Below are 17293 nucleotides of genomic sequence, written 5' to 3'. Positions count from 1 at the left end.
AATTTGTGTGCCTAATTTTATTTATTTATAAAAGCATTAGTGAACTACTTTATAAAGACCCTTATACCTCAGTGCGATTTAAAATACCAATATACTAAAAATGAAAGAGAATAAAAGAAAAAAAATCAAAACTATATTGTTTTATTGGATATGGTTGCTGTTTTGAGTTATTTGTAGAAATAATAAAGGTGTGATATAAGTAATCAATAAATATTAAATAACATTGAAAACCCTTAAAGGGGTAGACAAAACAGTACAATTTTTATTGGTAATCTGAAACTCCATTGATGGTCCTGACATCCCATAGTAATGTGCTGCTGTAGAAAGTTCACTATTGATCCTACATTCTGGTTTCTGTACATTGTGGAATATAAAGCAGAGATTCTGATGTAAATGAGTTAACAGTCAGGCTTTTGGGGTAGAGGCAATCTTTCAATATCCTGGTTCAGAGCCACTAAAAACTTTGTAAGTGGAAGCTAGTTTAATTGTTTCTACACCATTGAGCACAAATTTGTAAGTGAAGAAATTAGATGTATAATTTTTCTAAATTTCTCCAAAGCAAAGGTGAAATGGACCAGTTAGGCCTTAAATCAACCATAGGACTTAAGTCTTAAACAGATATAGTTAGTATTTGTTTATTAAATTTGTACAGCTGGCCATCTCACAAGTATGTTTCTGGGTGGTTTACAACAATTAAAACAAAAGAAGCAGTAAAAATAAACGAACAGCATAAAGCTAACCCAGAAACATGATTTAAAAAATCAATAAAACAATCAAAGTCAGCAGTGGCTATAAATAAAATAGCCATTTAATATAGCCATTGTCAAGGCTCATCAGTACTGCTGTGCATGATGGGTGTTAAGTCTTCAGGCACTTTCTAAAGGCCAGAAGGACATGTGCCAATCTAAGTTCCAATATGTTTCTATGCAATATATGGACTGAATTGTTAGATCTGCTCGGGGTGGGATTCAAATTTCTTAACCGGTTCTGTGGGGGTGGCCTAATTTGTAGTTGTGGCTTGGTGGTCATGTGACTGGGGTGGGAGTGGCTTGCTGAATGGGTGTGGCTAGGTGGTCATGTGACTGGGGTGGGTGTGGCCAGGTGGCCATGTGACTGGCAAACCAAATGTAAGTGGTCCTCGCTTAATGACCAGGTCCTCGCTTATTGGCCAGTTGCTTAGCAAGTGTTTTTTGCCAGTTTCCAAGGCCTGGGGAGCCCTGGAGAGGCCCGGGCAGGTGGCCATGTGACTGGCAAACCAAATTTAAGTGTTCCTCACTTAATGACCAGGTCCTTGCTTAGTGGCCAGTTGCTTAGCAAGTGTTTTTTGCCTGTTTCCATGGCCTGGGGAGGCCTGGGCGAGGCCCGGGAAGGTGGACATGAGACTGGCAAACCAAATTTAAGTGTTCCTTGCTTAATGACCAGGTCCTCGCTTAATGGCCAGTTGCTTAGCAAGTGTTTTTGCCTGTTTCCAAGGCCTGGAGAGGGCAGGGCGAGGCCTGGGCAGTTAAGAGGAGCTACAGGGAGGGCTGGACAAGGCCAGGGCAGGTGGCCATGTGACTGGCTGGGCATGGCTTGTATGTAAATATTATAAATATTTATATAAATATTGAATTTTTATTAAAAAGAGCAACTTTTACCCAAAATCAGGCAAAGCAGGCAGGCAGATTGAATTGCTCACAGAATCACAGATTCACTTACTCTAAAAGATCAAACACTTTATTTATTATAATATACAATATGAATTCTTTATCACTCCTAGATTTTTTTCTGTAGAGTCATATAAACCAGTACTTATATTTTTAAGAGTATGCTAAAATCACTATAGTGTTTTTCAAGTCAGGGTGCCTTGTAATATCATTCTTATAGGCTAACATTACCTTCAGAAATAAACTCTTGCATATTAAATGGAGTAACTTCTAAATTTACATTTCATTTATCCTACCCTTACTCCAAAAATAATACATATTTATCTATGTCAGACCTGGCAAAGCTATGGAACATGTCATAAATATTATCATAAAATGGCAGGGATAAGCAACTAGGGGATGAGGCAAGTGATGAAACAAGAATTAAAACATCATGACACAAACCCTGTGACTTATGCAACTGCACAATATGTTCTGTCACTACAATTTGTACTACAATGGCTAGGTGGGTGGGAGTCACAAAATATATACAGAATCCAAACTGCTAGCATTGTACCAAATTGTCCCATTTGCCTATCATTAACCTTCTTCCATCCCCTTTTTGTTTTGTTAGACAGAACAGAAATATTTCCAAAGAAAGTTCTGAATTGCAGCTATACATTTTATTTTGTTTTTCCTACAAACACTTATGTGACTGAAATAGTATCCAAAGGTTTTCCTTGTGGATGATGCCAAGGGCTGATGACTTGCTCCACAACATTTTAACTTTTTAAATTAAAAACAATCCGGGCAGAAGTATTCAGAGGTGGGATTCTCTCTTTCCCTCTCTTTCTTTCTTTCTCTTTCCCTCTCTCCCCCCCTCTTTCTCTTCCCCCCTCTCTTTCCCTCTCTTTCTCTGTCCCCCTCTCTTTCTCTGTCCCCCTCTCTTTCTCTCTCTTTCTCTCCCCTCCCTCTCTCCCTTTCTTTCTTTTTTCTGTCCCTTCCTTCCATCCCCTCTTTCTTCCTTTCACTTCATCTCTCTCCCTTTCTTTTCTTTCTTGGTTTTTCTTTCTTTCCCTCTTTCCCTTCCTCTTTCTTTCTTCCTCTTTCCTTTTCTCTCTCTCTCTCTTTCTTGCCCTTCCTTCCTTCCTTTCCTTCCTTGTCTTTATCTCTCTCACACACACACCAAACTCTCATCACACACACACACACACACACACACACACCACTGAGGGGAAGGCAGCGTAGGAAAGACGCAGCCAGGCAGACCCACACACAGAGCAAGCAGAGCGTTGGGTGGGAAGAGGAGGAAGGAGGACTGCGGGCAGTTCGAGGCACCTTTTTTTGCGCGCTTAGCTGGTTGACTCCCCCGGTGCAGCCAGCTTCTTTAGTGTGGGGCAGCTCTGTGTGTGTGTGTGTGTTTCCCCCCCCACTTTCAGTGAGTAATGCCGAGGCTGCCACTTGAGGAGATAGTGGTCCCACAATCAGCTGCTGGCCAAGGAGGTGGCGGCAGCGAAATTCAGCAACAGGGCAGGCTGAAGCAAAACTGCAGTCTTCTCCCTCCTTGGAGGGGGTAGAGTTGCCACGCGCGGATGGAGGAGGGTAGGTGGGAATGGCAAGCACACACTCGCATCTGCCTCTGCATGGCTGGAGCTGGAGGCACTGGCGATGTTAAATGGAAATCAATGAGTGGCAGGCAGGCTTTAAATTGGCGGCTTTAAAGTGACAGGCAGGTGTGACGGGACTTTGCAACGGGACCACTTTAAGTGTGAGCACCTGCTGCCCTAGCCCTCCAAAAGCATCTCCAAGTGGAGCGGTGACAGCTGGGGTGGGGTGGTACTCAAGGTCCTGTTGCAAGGGCCTGTCCGTCACGCTTCAAGCGGCAGGCTTTAAAGTGGCAGCCTGCCGCTTTAAGCATGATGGGCCCTTGAAGCGGGCCCTTGAGCACGCCCCCACCCCAGCTGTCACTGTTCCACCCGGAGATGCTTTGGGAACTTTTGCCAGACCAATACTCAAATACAGCTCATCAGTCTGGAATCTGCACTGCATATCAGACATTAATACAATTGAGCAAGTCCAGAAGTATTTCTACACTCCTCTGCTCGCAACAGAATACCCTATATCAGGGGTCCCCAACCAGTTCTCGAACTTCTGCAGACTCATAACTACCGGTTCTATAGAATCGGTTTGAACCAAGAAACCCACCCCTGGATATGCTTCTCAAAGGAAGGGATATAGTTACCATACCAGCAGAAACTAGGTAAAATCAATACATAATTTCAAGTAATGTTGGTAGATAAAAAGATAAACTGGTTGAAAACTACAGACCAATCTCACTGTGTTGTGTCACGTGCAAAGTCATGGAATCAATCATTAACCAATTCATCACTCTCCACTTAGAGTCAAACAACCTACTCTCCAAAAAACAATTTGGTTTCCAGGAAAAAAATTGTCCTGCAATCTACAACTCTACACTGCAAAAACATATGGACCACTCTACTTGACCAGGGTAAAGCTATAGACACAATTTTGTAGACTTCTGCAAAGCCTTTGATTCAGTGGTACATGACAAACTACTGTTAAAACTAAACTGTTATGGCATTTCCAGATCCCTCCATGAGTGGATTTACTGCATTCCCTGTCAGACAACAAATAGTAAAAATAGGGGACGCGCTATATCAAACCCTGCTCCAGTTAACAGCGGTGTCGCCCAAGGCAGCTACGTTCTAGGACCCCACACTCTTTATACTCTATATAAATCACCTTTGCGATCACCGTATAAGCAACTGCATCCTCTTTGCGGATGACGAAAAACTATTCAACACCGCACTGACAATGCTACCATCGCCCAGTGATCTTGATTATGTGTCTGAATGGTCAAACATCCTGTAACTCAATCTCCAGCCAACAAATGCTCTGTCCTACACGCTTGGTAAAAAAATCAGCTTCAACCACAACAATACAGATATGACCTCGAGCACAAGGACCTTGGAGTTCTCACAGATACAAACTCAATCTTACGAAGCTTCTAAACCAGACTTCAAACTTGATTGCAGAAAGTTTGACTTCACCAGGCTTGAGATTTGGGCTTGGACAATCTTGAACTACACAAAGTGGTCACACAAAATGCCTACCAGGACTATGCACTACCTGAGCAACAAAGTGGTCAATGCCTGAATGCACTACCTGACTCTGTTTTTACAACCTCTAAGCCCCACTCCTTTAACCTCAAACTAACCACTATTGACCTCACCCCATTCCTAAGAGGTCTGTAAGTGCACCATCACATAAGTGCACCATCATGCCTATCGTCCCTGTCCTATTGTCCCCATTTATTCGTACCTATTTCCTGTATTTTTACTCATGTTTATACTTATATCTATTATCTTGTAAGCGATTGACAAATCAAATAAATAAACAAAATAAATAAATAAACCTAGATCTTTGAAAGGAGTATGCCCTATTCAGTAGAGGCTGCATCTCCAATTACAGAATAATCAAAAAGGATTTTTGAAATATACAAAAGTCCCTTAACTCTTATTTTCTTGTCATCTTCTCATCTTTTTCACCTTCTCATCTTTCTCACCTCTCATCTTTCCTACTACTTGCTCCTATTGGTATATTATGGTTTATCAATTGTTTTGGCTAGAGCAGTAGATGAGGCAACTGGTATGAAATTTTTTCCCCCCTCTGTGCCTCTTCTGAGCCTCTCTGCAAAAGTTTTTCTTTGATTTAGCAACAGTGAGATGCCATTATGCAATTTCAGTGTACAACATCCATCTGCAGTGGCCTTTCAGAACCCATTACCAATCAAAGTTATAGGTTCGTGCCAATCTACACACTGAGGAATGTGCTTGATTATTGTGTCAATGCTTTTTTCCAACAGTTTTTCAGTGTCAAATTGGAATGAGATGAAAGATGTGGAAGCTGATTAATAAAAATGTGTTTGATCATTAACTACAAGTTAATAAACATTCAGAAGCACGGTAGCTGAATTCACGGAGCAATGAAATTAGGCAGAAATAAGGCAGAATATAGGCAGATATAAATATTTTATTGTTAAGAAAACAAAAATAATAAAATTATGAACAAAAAACCAGGCTTGCCTTCAGAAGTTATGGGTGCTTCATCACTGTAGGCTTTGAAGAAGAGACTGGATTACCACTTTTCTGGAATGGTTTAGGATCTCCTGCTTGAGCAGAGGGCTGGACTAGAAGACCTCCAAGGTCCCTTACAATTCTGTACAGGTAATCCCCCAGGTACGAACATTTATTTAGCGAGTTTTCACAGAAATGAATTTATTCACAAAGGGTACTTATATTCAAAATTCAAATTTGTGACCCAAAAGAGGCCTGTGTAGCCATGTGACTTGGATTCAGTTTCTGCTGCAGCAATGGCCATTTTTATATGACTTGCCTAGGCCATTGGGGACTACAAGAAGCTGGCAGGATTTTTTTGTTTATGTTTTGTCCCTGGTCAGATAGCCAAACAAGACCCGAACTGGCACTGGTTTGTTTTTGCTTCTTTGATACTGCTCGGCTCTTGTTTGGTTCAAGCTTGAAGCCTGGAGTGCTAGATTTGCTTCTGTAAGTATTTTTGTTTTTTGTTTTAAATGTTACTCTATGGTCCTTGCAAACAAACACTTTGGGAACTGCTCTGCTTTTTAAGGACTGTATTTCGCTATTGTGTTTGTAAGTACAGTCCTTTGCAAAGATAAATTGTGATTGCATTTGCCTTTAAAGTGCTTGTAGAAATGCTAGCCAGCATTTACACAATGCATTCTGTAACTGTTGTCTTTCCTTGTTTTTATTTTGGAGATAAACATATATTACTGTAGTTTGTAATTTTTAAATTTAAATTGCCTCCAGAAGTTGTGGGTGCCCCATCATTGAAAGCTTTTAAGAAGAGACTGGAGAGGTATTTATCAGAAATACTGTACTGTCTTATGAGAGCAGTGGGTTAGACTATTAGATGACCTCAAGGTCCCTTCCATCTCTGTTACTGTTACAAGTGAACTGTTCTGTAAACTCCTCCCCCACCTCCCTCTGAGGCTGGAGACTCTTAAGCTGGGTGTTGTTGTTGTTGTTTGGTAGCAACAAATAGATTTTTAAACATTGCAAACTGAGATCTGTGCAGCCTGTTTGGAGACAATTTAGTTCTAGGCTGAAAGTTGATCCGGAAACAGCTGATGGGTGGCCAGCAGCAAAGGGGAAAGCTTCTCTTTTCAGGCAGCAATCAATTAACAAATTGGAGGAAATAGTAAGTCAGATCTTCGTTCATTTAATGAGTCATTTGATTCAATTAATGAATTTTATTTTAAACAATTGTAAAATTGAGTCTGATTCATTTGACGAGTTTTTTTTTACTTAGAGCCTAATGGCCAGGCTCCATTAGGTTCGTACCTCAAGGACTACCTGTATTCCACCCTGGCTTAGTTTACTCTCATGGGATCCCAGTTTCCAATATCCCCAACTCGGAATGAGTATCAATTTTGAGGATTGCACACCTGAAACAGTTAGAACGGGCTAAGTCGATATAAAGTGATAATGACTTTTCTCAGAAGACAGGTGAATCTATAATTCAAAACTGAGTGTTTTAATGTGTGTGCACATCTGTTTCTGTTTGTTTCAAATATTTTTCTTTTTTGTCAGGTTTTCTATTCCTTTCCAAAATATATATGGCAATATCAGCAAACTTAATCAGATACTGTGCTTAGGCTGGCTTCTGCTGAATGATTTACATCACATTCATGTATGCATTCTGCAAAATTAATGGGTTGCATGGAAGTTCCATCCTGTCTGTAGTACATTTTTTGGAAACACACAGTTGCCTCATCAATAACAGCTTGGTACTGTTAAGTGTAGTAAAAATAATGGGTAATAGCTGATGTCAAACCAGCAGCTAGTTTGTAAAATGCTGTGAATTAACAGATTTTGCTATTTATGTGGCATGCTATTTTTTTTAACTGCAAAAGTAAAGCTGCACTGATTAACAATTTAGCTCCCAGTTTCCTTGCAAGTCTATAATCATGTGCCCTATGGAGAATAGAGTATACTCTGTTGCAAGAATTGTGCAAAAGATTAGTTGCTCCTTGGTGGCAGGTCTGCTTTAGCGGAGTGAATTGTACCTTTAATTTGTCTTCCCATATGACAGGGCATCTAATTATACTTTCTAAAATCTGCACTAAATTATACTTTTTAAACCCACAGTTGAAGGATATTTACATAAAAAGAGGTAAAGATTAAATAAATTGTTTAAAGTCATATCAGCAAATAATTTAAACGAGATTGCTTTTTTGTTCAGCATTTGAAGCTGAATGTTGTTTCCCACCATGTTCCATATCAGTCAGTCAATCATGGCCATCAGGACCTAGTATTAATCTGTCTAAATACTTAAAATTAATTGCCTAAATTATAAAACCACTTTATGAATAAAATTCTGAAATGCTAATTACTGAGTTACAAATTCACACATTTTTGTTGTGATAAATGAGATATAATAGAAATCTTACAAACAGGCAATAGCATAGAAACCATAGAAAATGTTATATTTGTGTAATCATAAAATTAGAGAGCATTTTGCTGCATAAGATATTGGCAGCTAAAATAAATTTTTCCAGCTCTCCTGGAAATGTTAGGGTTATGATTCAAGATGATAGGATATTGATATTGTCAGAAGTGAAATTTCTGTTAGCAAAAGGAGTTACAATAGTAGGTTCAAGTTGCTGTTAAAAGGACATTATCTCAGGTTTTTCCAATCACAGCTGATTCATTCAGCAAAAGGGGTGCTGTTGTACCTTCAGTTTAGTATCATAGACAGGCAAGACATTAAAGTGGGACACAGGAAGGAAAGATGGAAGGCTGAGTCAACCTTGAGCCTGGTGAGATTTTAACTGCTAAATTGCAGGCAACTGGCAGGAAGCAGAAGTAGCCTGCAGTACTGCACTCTAATCACTGTGCCATCGTGGCATACCAACTTCTGGATTGCTGCTCCAGTTCATGATAGCCCCATGGCTATGAGTGTTTTATATGAGAAACCACATTGCCCTAGATCAGAGGCATCAAACTAGCGGCCTACTGGCTGAATGCATCATGTGCAGACCACACCTAACCTGGCTCCACAAAGGCAAAAAACATTGTGATACATCTCAATACGTCATGTGATATGATTGAGTTTGACACCTGTACCCTAGATCATTCTGAATTCAGGGTTCCTAGAAAGAGGAAAGGATACAGAGAAAGACCATGATAGCTAGGGAATCCCTGGAAAAGTGATATTTGAGCCAGAAATAGAGCTGCATATGGGGATCAGCCAGTTTCTAAATGCCATATGTGAAGAAATGCTGGCTTGAAACACAATAATGTACAAGGATAGAATAGAATGGAATGGAATGGAATAGAATAGAATAGAATAGAATAGAATAGAATAGAATAGAATAGAAGAGTTGGAAAGGACCTTGGAGGTCTTCTAGTCCAATCCTTGCTTAGGCAGGAAACCCTATATCATTTCAGACAAATGGAGGCAGAAAAAGGGGTGTTTCCATTGGCCCTTCTCTTCTTTTCCCCCTAGCCTCCTTTTGCCAGCATTCGCAGGCAGGCTTGGCAGGCAGTCATGGCTTTTATTTTGTCAGCCCAAGGGCGGTGGGGGGGGGGAAGGGGCTTAGAATGGTATATAGGAAATCTGTCTCTGCAGCATCCATTACTTGCCAGCAGGCAGGCAATAAGGCAGCAGCCACAGGCAAGCGCTCTGGGCCTCGGGGCCCATAGAGAAGGCAGTGGAGAAGGCAGGTATGCTAGGCCTCAGGGACTGCGGGGAAGGTTGACAAGTTTGCTGGGCCTCAGGGACAGCAGGGAAGGCAGTGGGGAAGGCAGTGGGGAAGGCAGGCAAGCACGCGCAGCCTCAATGACCGCGGGAAAAGCAGCGGAGAAGGCAGGCAAGCACGCTCGGCCTTGGGGACCATGGGGAAGGCAGGCAAGTGCACTGGACCAAACCAGCTGAATCCCACCACTGATATAAGCCAACATTAGCAAGAAAAAGGAAAGGAAAATAAACAAATCAAAGAGAAAGCAAAAATTGTAAAAAAAGAAAAATAGAAAAGGAAGAAAAAAAGATACAAAGTAGTGGCTCCTTATCTTTTTTACAGCAGTTTTAAGTACAATTATAAATTTACCTCTATGGTTACAACATGTCTTCTTTCTATTATTTATCATGTCTAATCATCAAAATGATAAATCGTATTAAATAATTATTTGTTCTATTTTATGCAGAAAAGCCCATAAGTGGCTTCTAGTCATAAATGAAGACTAGAATAAATGAAGATGTTGTCTTTAAGCGAAGAAGTCATTTTAATTATCTCAGAAACTATTCTTCCATAATGAATAGTGAATATTGCCATTTTTGTGCATACAATAATTTTGCTGCAGTTATAATTCACAAAAAAAATAATTCCTTGATGTTTTTTCAACTGTTTGCCTGTCAATTCCAAAAGGAAATTTCTTCTCAATTGTATGTTCATCTTTAAAATCCTCTGAATCATTGTATTTGAATCCAAGATATTACAACTTTTTATATAGCTACCAAATAAGATAAAATGTCTTCTTATCACATTTCCAACATAGAAGTTTCTTTATACATTCTAGGCAGTTTCTTTGGTGACATATACCAACAATTCAGCATTTTATTAATTTTTTGTTTAAGATTATAACATAGTGTAAAATTTAATCCTTTCAGCCACATCCAAAGTACTTTTTCAAGAGGCAACTGGACTTTCTGGTAAGACCAGTTGCCTCTTGAAAAATCACCTTTGAGGCAACTGTTGGAAGAAATATCCTTCTGGGTTCAGTTCCAAGTGGGGAAAAAGACACTGGAAACATGGAGGCTGTTAGGAAAGATGGTTTAATGGTGGACAGCAGGACCGCATGGCTTGAAGCTCCAAAGAAGGATGATCACATGCTCCAAGGTGAAGGAAAAGAGAAGGAAGGACTGATATGCTGAGAGTGCCAGGGTTTTATAACCTTTGTTGGGATTTGAATTGGAGCTTGTATTCTGATTGGTTGTCAGACTCCCATGAGTCATATAGGGGCAACTCTGTAGGCTGTCTTGAGTTTCAGGCTTGGTTGAGCCTTACTGGATGATGATGCACTGAAAGGGCTTTGGGCAATTGCTATAGTTTTACCTGGAGATCTTTGTTATGTAAAATATTCTGGCCCAGGCCTTAATGGCCCACCCATTAACAAAGGTGAGCTTCTACTTCTGAGGTGAGTTTCTGCTTCTGAGTTTCTACTCTTTTTAGGGGAAACATTCTGCCTTTTTAATATTTCCTAAGATATTTCAACTTTCTAGGAGAGGGGTGGGTACTAACTTCCTACACAACCATGACTTGGAGGACTGAGAATCTTAATAGGCTTTCTGCCACATATTTTACCATTGTTCCATCTGTATATTATGAACAAAACTTTTAGCCTACTTTATCATACTTTGATTTATTCTTTCATTTATTCTTCTTCTGTTTCAAATTTAATAAGTATATACATTTCAACAATTACATGTTCATCATTTGTCCAAGTAGTCCTTGAGTTATGACCATAACTAAGCCTTCCAATTACATTCGTAAGCTGTGAAAGTCATAAAACAGATCACCACCTGATTTTATGGCCTGTTTTGCAATGGTTGTTAAGTGAATGTGGCAGTTATTAAGTTAACCCATTTTTCACTATAGTACATTTTTTTCTGTAAAGTCAAAGAGAACCCCAGCAAAATCGTAAATTATGGTTATGTGATTGTGGGATCCTACAAATTGCTGTAAATGTGGGCCGGTATCCTCTTCATTCATATTCTAAAATGAAGTCACATGACTATGGGAGGAAGAAATGACATTGAAACTTTGAAACTAGGTCATAAGTAGTTTTTTTAGGAGAGGGGCTGCTGTAACCTTGAACATTTATTTCTCAGAGATTAAGCAAATCAACCCTGTAGCCTTTTGTTTGTAGTTGCCAGAATCAATGAAAATTCACCCTGTATTCTATCCATCTTTCTTGTGAAACAGGATCCCCTGCACCCTAGATTTATAGACACTATCCATCCTCCAATTCTAGTAAACAGGAAGCAGGATATGAAGTGGAAGTGTTGTTAGAACCTAGATGCAGAGGTTGAATAACTTGGTATACTAGAAAGGCTCAGAGTCAGAGTCAGAAAGATCATGGGAGATACCAACAGAGCCACAGTTGATGCATCACTTTCATGACCAATATTCCAACAAATCCCATCTTTAGCAACTACTGGCCTTGCAGGAGTCTGATGATGATCAAGTTGAGCGCTTCTTCCTCTTTTATGAGATGGTGGGAGCCCCAGGAATAGCAAGAGACCAAAAATGGGGAAGTAATAAGCTCCTTTTATGTCAGGCATATAGAGGTGGAGATGGGTGGGATTCTACCGGTTCACACCTATTCGCTAGAACCAGTTGTTAACATTCTAAGCAGTTCGGAGAACCGGTTGTTAGAAGAAATTACTGGCCTAGTCCTGTAAGGAAGGCAGGAAGAAAACTTTCTGGTGTTGCTTACAGAAACTGCCTCTCTGTTAATCCTTATTACATTCTTGGCAGGACTAGACTTCCTGACTCAGGAACGTCTCTGGAGTTTTTTTTCCCCTTCTTTGCTGGTACTTTGCTTGTGTGGAGTGACCATTCAAAGTTACAATGGCACTGAAAAAAGTGACTTATGATCATTTTTCACACTTATGACTGTTGCAGCATCCTCATCCCCATGAGAGGCCAGGCGAGGAGATGCGTGCCTCGATGTGAGTGATATTGAGTTGGCCACACCCAGCCAATAACATGACCACCAAGCCATGCCCACCACCTAAGCCACGCCCACAAAACCGTTAAAAATTTGAATCCCACCCCTGAGTAGAGACCATAGATTCTTGAGACATAGGGAGATGTTCTCTCAACTATCTGATCTGTCTAAGGCAGGGGTGTCAAACTCAAGGCCTGCGGGCCAAATAAAACAAAACCATAGAAGCCATAATATTACGTAGTATTTAGTGAATACTACAGAATAAGTAGTACATAAAGTAGGGGTCCTGGCTTACTTTTATATTCTGTTGAAGTATATACTACTGAATAGTGATTCTAATGATCTAATTTTGATCTTAAAATTACTATTGTAAACAGTTGCCAGTTGCATAACCAGGTAGATCTGTGTAAATCACATAGAGATCAATTTGTAGATTACAGCTACATTTGCTCTAAAACTTTCTTCTCTGTGTTATGTTTTAAATCTTATTCTAGGCATGGAACAGGGAGAAATCTGTAAACTTTGAACATCTAATCCTATTTGCTATATCTGTACTACAATCAACACTTTGGAAATGTCATCTTTCAGATTGTTTAAAAGATGCCTTATCATCAGCTTTGGATTAATATATTGTATTCCAGAGATGTGAAAAGACATTGGGCTTTTGTTAACATCACTGTTGTTGGCTAGCTCTCTCAACTATTACTGCTTTGCTGCCAGACTATTGTTGTCATACAGTTTTTAAATGGATAAAAAAAGCTGCTTCTTCTGCTTATCATTTTAAGTGGCAACCCAGCCACTAATGGATAAGAGCAGGTATTATATCCTTTTCTTCAGTACCGTAATTGCTGCTTTTATATCAGAATTTCATACTTTGAATGAGATGGTTTGTGAAATGGCTTATGTTCTCCAGGCTCAGGATGATGCAAGATCATTCAAATATGAAACATTAGAATGTCACATAAATTCCTTATATATTTAGTGTGGCTTACCTATTTTAATTAATAAAATAAATAATTAATTCACAAGATTCATCCTGTGAAAATGTTACTGTCAATGGTCCATCTAACGAACTCAACAGAAGTGTCCTTGGTGGGTACTTGGCTCTCACGGCGAAAGTCCGGAGCCTCTGCATTCCATCTCCCCTCCTCCCTCCCCTCAGTTCTTTGGCAAGTTGAAAAGCGATATGGTTCAAAAGAAGCATAAGAGCCTTCAATCTTGACAGTTATTCTAGCTGAATTAAAGTTGTAATTTATATTTCAGTGGCAATTGTTAAAGAGCTTTCCCAAACTAGGAGTATTTTACTTCTAGGTAAGCACAATTGCATGTAGAGAAGCTTCATTTTAATTTCATAAGCCAGATATTTTTTTCTTATCAACAGCACCTCCATCTTGTCTAGTTTTACTTTTACCTTGTCCCCTTCAACTGTCCATTACTGAGATGAATAATACCAAAGAGCATTGATTGGTTCCTTAGAATTTCAACCCCTTCCCTCAAAACGATGCTATAGAGCACTGCGCACCAGAACAACTAGACACAAGAACAGTTTTTTTTCCAAAAGCCATCACTCTGAGCATCTTATTCTACTGGATTATTCAGCTGTGGATTATACTGTCTCTTATATGATCATTCCCTAAGCAGCATCTCTGGGTCCAGTCTCCCAAGGCCATTCCCACATACCATTACATCTCCATTAAGATACAACAGCACATCCACATTTAAGGAAGCATTGACCACTCATTTAACTATGGAACCAGTCCCAATTTGTGGACCAGAAAGCACAATGGTTGACTAAACTAGTGGTAGATATAATCCCGCTTCATTCTTTGGTCATATTCTCAAGATCTATATGCTATAAATGATTCATATGAACCTTACAAATTGATGGAAGATATGCTGGAGTGTGCTGTGTCAGTGCAATGGAAGCCGAAAAAAGGCATTCTTTGATGTTTTCATTAATATAGTATTTCAAATGAACTTGAACAAAGACCTGACTCCATGTACAGCTGATTAGACATGAGAACTCCTACATATTTATTTTTTTTTTTTTTTTTTTTTTTTTTTTTTATTTATATAAAAAAATAAAAAATAAATATATTTTTTTTAAAAAAAAAAAAAATATAAGAATACTCTGTCTATCTGCTTCTTAGCTTCCTGATAAATCAAGATGCTGAATGAGTTCTAGTGGAAGGAAGAGATCACTTAGGAATTATAGTGGAAACTATCCAAACATTTTCATGTTGCACAAATCAACCAGATGTCTTGCAGTATCAGTGACAGAGAGAATGGAAAATTCCTCAGATTAAAACAAGATCTATTAGTCAATATTAGTTGTTCTTCCACTTCAGCAGTGATCTTTGGCATTTATTACACCAAAGCTAACTAGAAGATGATATACTGATAAACAGGAAATAGAAAGTTTCTATGCTTTTACAATACCAAGACCAACTGGACAAAATTTCTCGCAAGCATGTATCCTGCTGTATGCTTGAGGCCAGATACTAATTAGGAGAAGCCTATTATCATAATGGGAGATAACAAATCTAGGTAGTCTTATGCTGTACCAGAAATCACCTTGACTTGCTCAGTAAGAGAGACTATTGCATTGCAGAGTGGTTGATATATTATCAGGTTCCTGTGGCGCTATATAGCCATCTAAATGCAACATCATATATTCAAAATTAGAACCCTGTTGGTTTGAGCTTCTAATCATAGATAAATTTAATTTGGCTGTAGTCCACAAATGTTTATGTCACAATTCATTAGTTTTCAAGGAGTGATCACATGACTTTTACTGCGATAACATTACATGGATACCCTTCTGGAATTCATTAGAATATCATGTTTTCCCATACCCTATTACATTAACATTTTGCCATTAAACTGAAACCTGAGTTTACAAAATAACAGTATTATGGCTTTAATTTCTGTGATTATCTATTTGTGCAAGTATCTTAGCAATTATATTTTAATGCACTTTGTTATCAGTTGTACTAACTAATTAGTATTCTTATTGAAATGCATCTTAACATATATTTGTAAGATAGGTATTACTCTGCTTTTTAAGAGAGTGGTAAAACAGTCAATTAAGTTCTAGGATTCTCATATGCTAAATTGCAGTTCTTACAGAAAATAAAACAAATGGCTCAGAGCTCAGAATTTGTTCCTTGTATTAAATGAAGAAATGAGAAATTCTCTTTTTGTACGCTTCAAGTCCTGAAAACAGACAGTTTTTAAAAAAACAAAACTATATTGTTCCAAAGCTTTGCATCCAATTATATGACACATAATTCAAATCAAATGGTTTTATACTTCCTTTGTATAGAATGATATTAAATATGACACTTATCTGAAACTGCTAATATTAAGTATGTAAGGTTTCCCATAACTTTTTCCAACATTAACATATTAAATTATTTTCACATTTAAAAAGTACAATTTATTATTTATTTATTACAAAAGCAGACTAAAGTGATCTTCAGTGGAAACCTCTTCCTGCTGCTGATTCTGTTTTTCAATTTGTATCATATGTCCGTGCAATATTATAGAGGAGTCCTAGTAACAAGGCATTACTAAGGCATCTCTTACTGCATTATGAACAAGACTGCAGTTATGATCTGCAACAGTTGTCATTTCCGTGATGCCCCCTCTGTAGAGCCTCATCTTTCAGTCATGGACATGGTATTTTCTTGCTATGCTCCGTAGCAATGGACTACTCTTTCTTATGAATTACATTTAGCTCTTCTCTCAGAGCATTATGAATACACTTTTTTTGTCCTATGTTATGGACTTAGTATTAATTTTAGTTTCATATTTTAACTTTGTATATTCTGATTTTGTTTATAAAATGTTGCCTTGAATATAGAGAAGATTTGAAAGACAGGATATAGATGAAATAAAAAAGAAAAGAAAATTGTATTGAATGCAGTTTGACATCATTTGCTTACTTCCAGAAGTATCAAAGCCATTATTAGAATCAATTGCTCGTTACTGTTTACAAGTAAGTGGATATAGATTGGAGAGAAAATAACTGCATAATGTGGGTAAATGGTCACAGCATGGTCTATTTGTACTTTGTTTACAATAAAAATGAAGTATGAATTACTGCTATATTTTAAACAGTGATGTTTAGAAAGCTAAGAATTATGTTGAAGTAGTTTTCAACTACTAACAACACACTGATTTGCTCCATAATGATCTATCCCTAAACTGATATCCCAGATCTTTCCAAAGTGCACTTATCGCCCTTGTAACTGTGTCCATCCATCTTGCTGCTACATATCCTCTTCCCTTTACTTCTGTTTTCCCCAACATCAGATCCATTTCTATATCTTTGCATAATGTGTATGAATTATGCAATATTGTTTAAAATATCATTTCTTCCATTAATTCACTGGTTTGCTTTTGAAGTTCATTTACTAAATTTTAGATTTAGGTTTCCATCTGCAGAAGAAAAATATTAATATACTGTTCTTCTCACAGCATTTCTATAAATTAACCTTTTAAAATATTTTTTACAAATAATTTTATTTTCTTAATACTACAGAAAAGAGGAACTGAAAAAATGTGAACAGAATACAAACAAAGCAATAAATAAAAATCTAAATAAAAAAATCTAAAAATCTAAATAAACCAAATTAATATATACGTAAAACAAAAACAAAAAACTAAATAATAATAATAATAACACTGTTCTGTGTTCTCAGGAGATCCAGCCTTTTTGAACCTGGTATTCTGCTTATATGATTAAGTTGATGGCCCAATTTATTTGAAGATTGCCACTTATTATTATTATTAAATCTATTTATGGCACATCTTATAGTTCAAGGTGACTGCGTGACATTTGGAATCTGCTGATGTACAATCCCCCAAATA

The 17293-nt window shown here is 38.1% G+C and overlaps 1 protein-coding gene across 2 annotated transcripts in view; it reads left to right on the top strand.

Moving 5' to 3' along the window:
• TAFA2 (TAFA chemokine like family member 2) overlaps nucleotides 1–17293 on the top strand; it is a 96311-nt gene that overhangs the window by 43576 nt on the left and 35442 nt on the right. The window contains exon 1 of one of the 2 annotated variants that reach the window (XM_087967953.1): nucleotides 7098–7192. The exons of the other annotated variant lie outside the window; for it this stretch is intronic. The gene's annotated coding sequence lies outside the window, so the exon portion shown is untranslated. Of the gene's footprint in view, nucleotides 1–7097; nucleotides 7193–17293 lie in introns of those variants that run through there. 2 annotated transcript variants of the gene reach the window in all.

This window comes from Notechis scutatus, chromosome 6 (assembly GCF_049901735.1).
Source record: "Notechis scutatus isolate UNSWTSFEM ecotype Mainland chromosome 6, rNotScu1.2, whole genome shotgun sequence".
In the NCBI taxonomy this organism is placed as follows: domain Eukaryota; kingdom Metazoa; phylum Chordata; class Lepidosauria; order Squamata; family Elapidae; genus Notechis; species Notechis scutatus.
This window is presented reverse-complemented; position numbering and strand designations above follow the sequence as displayed.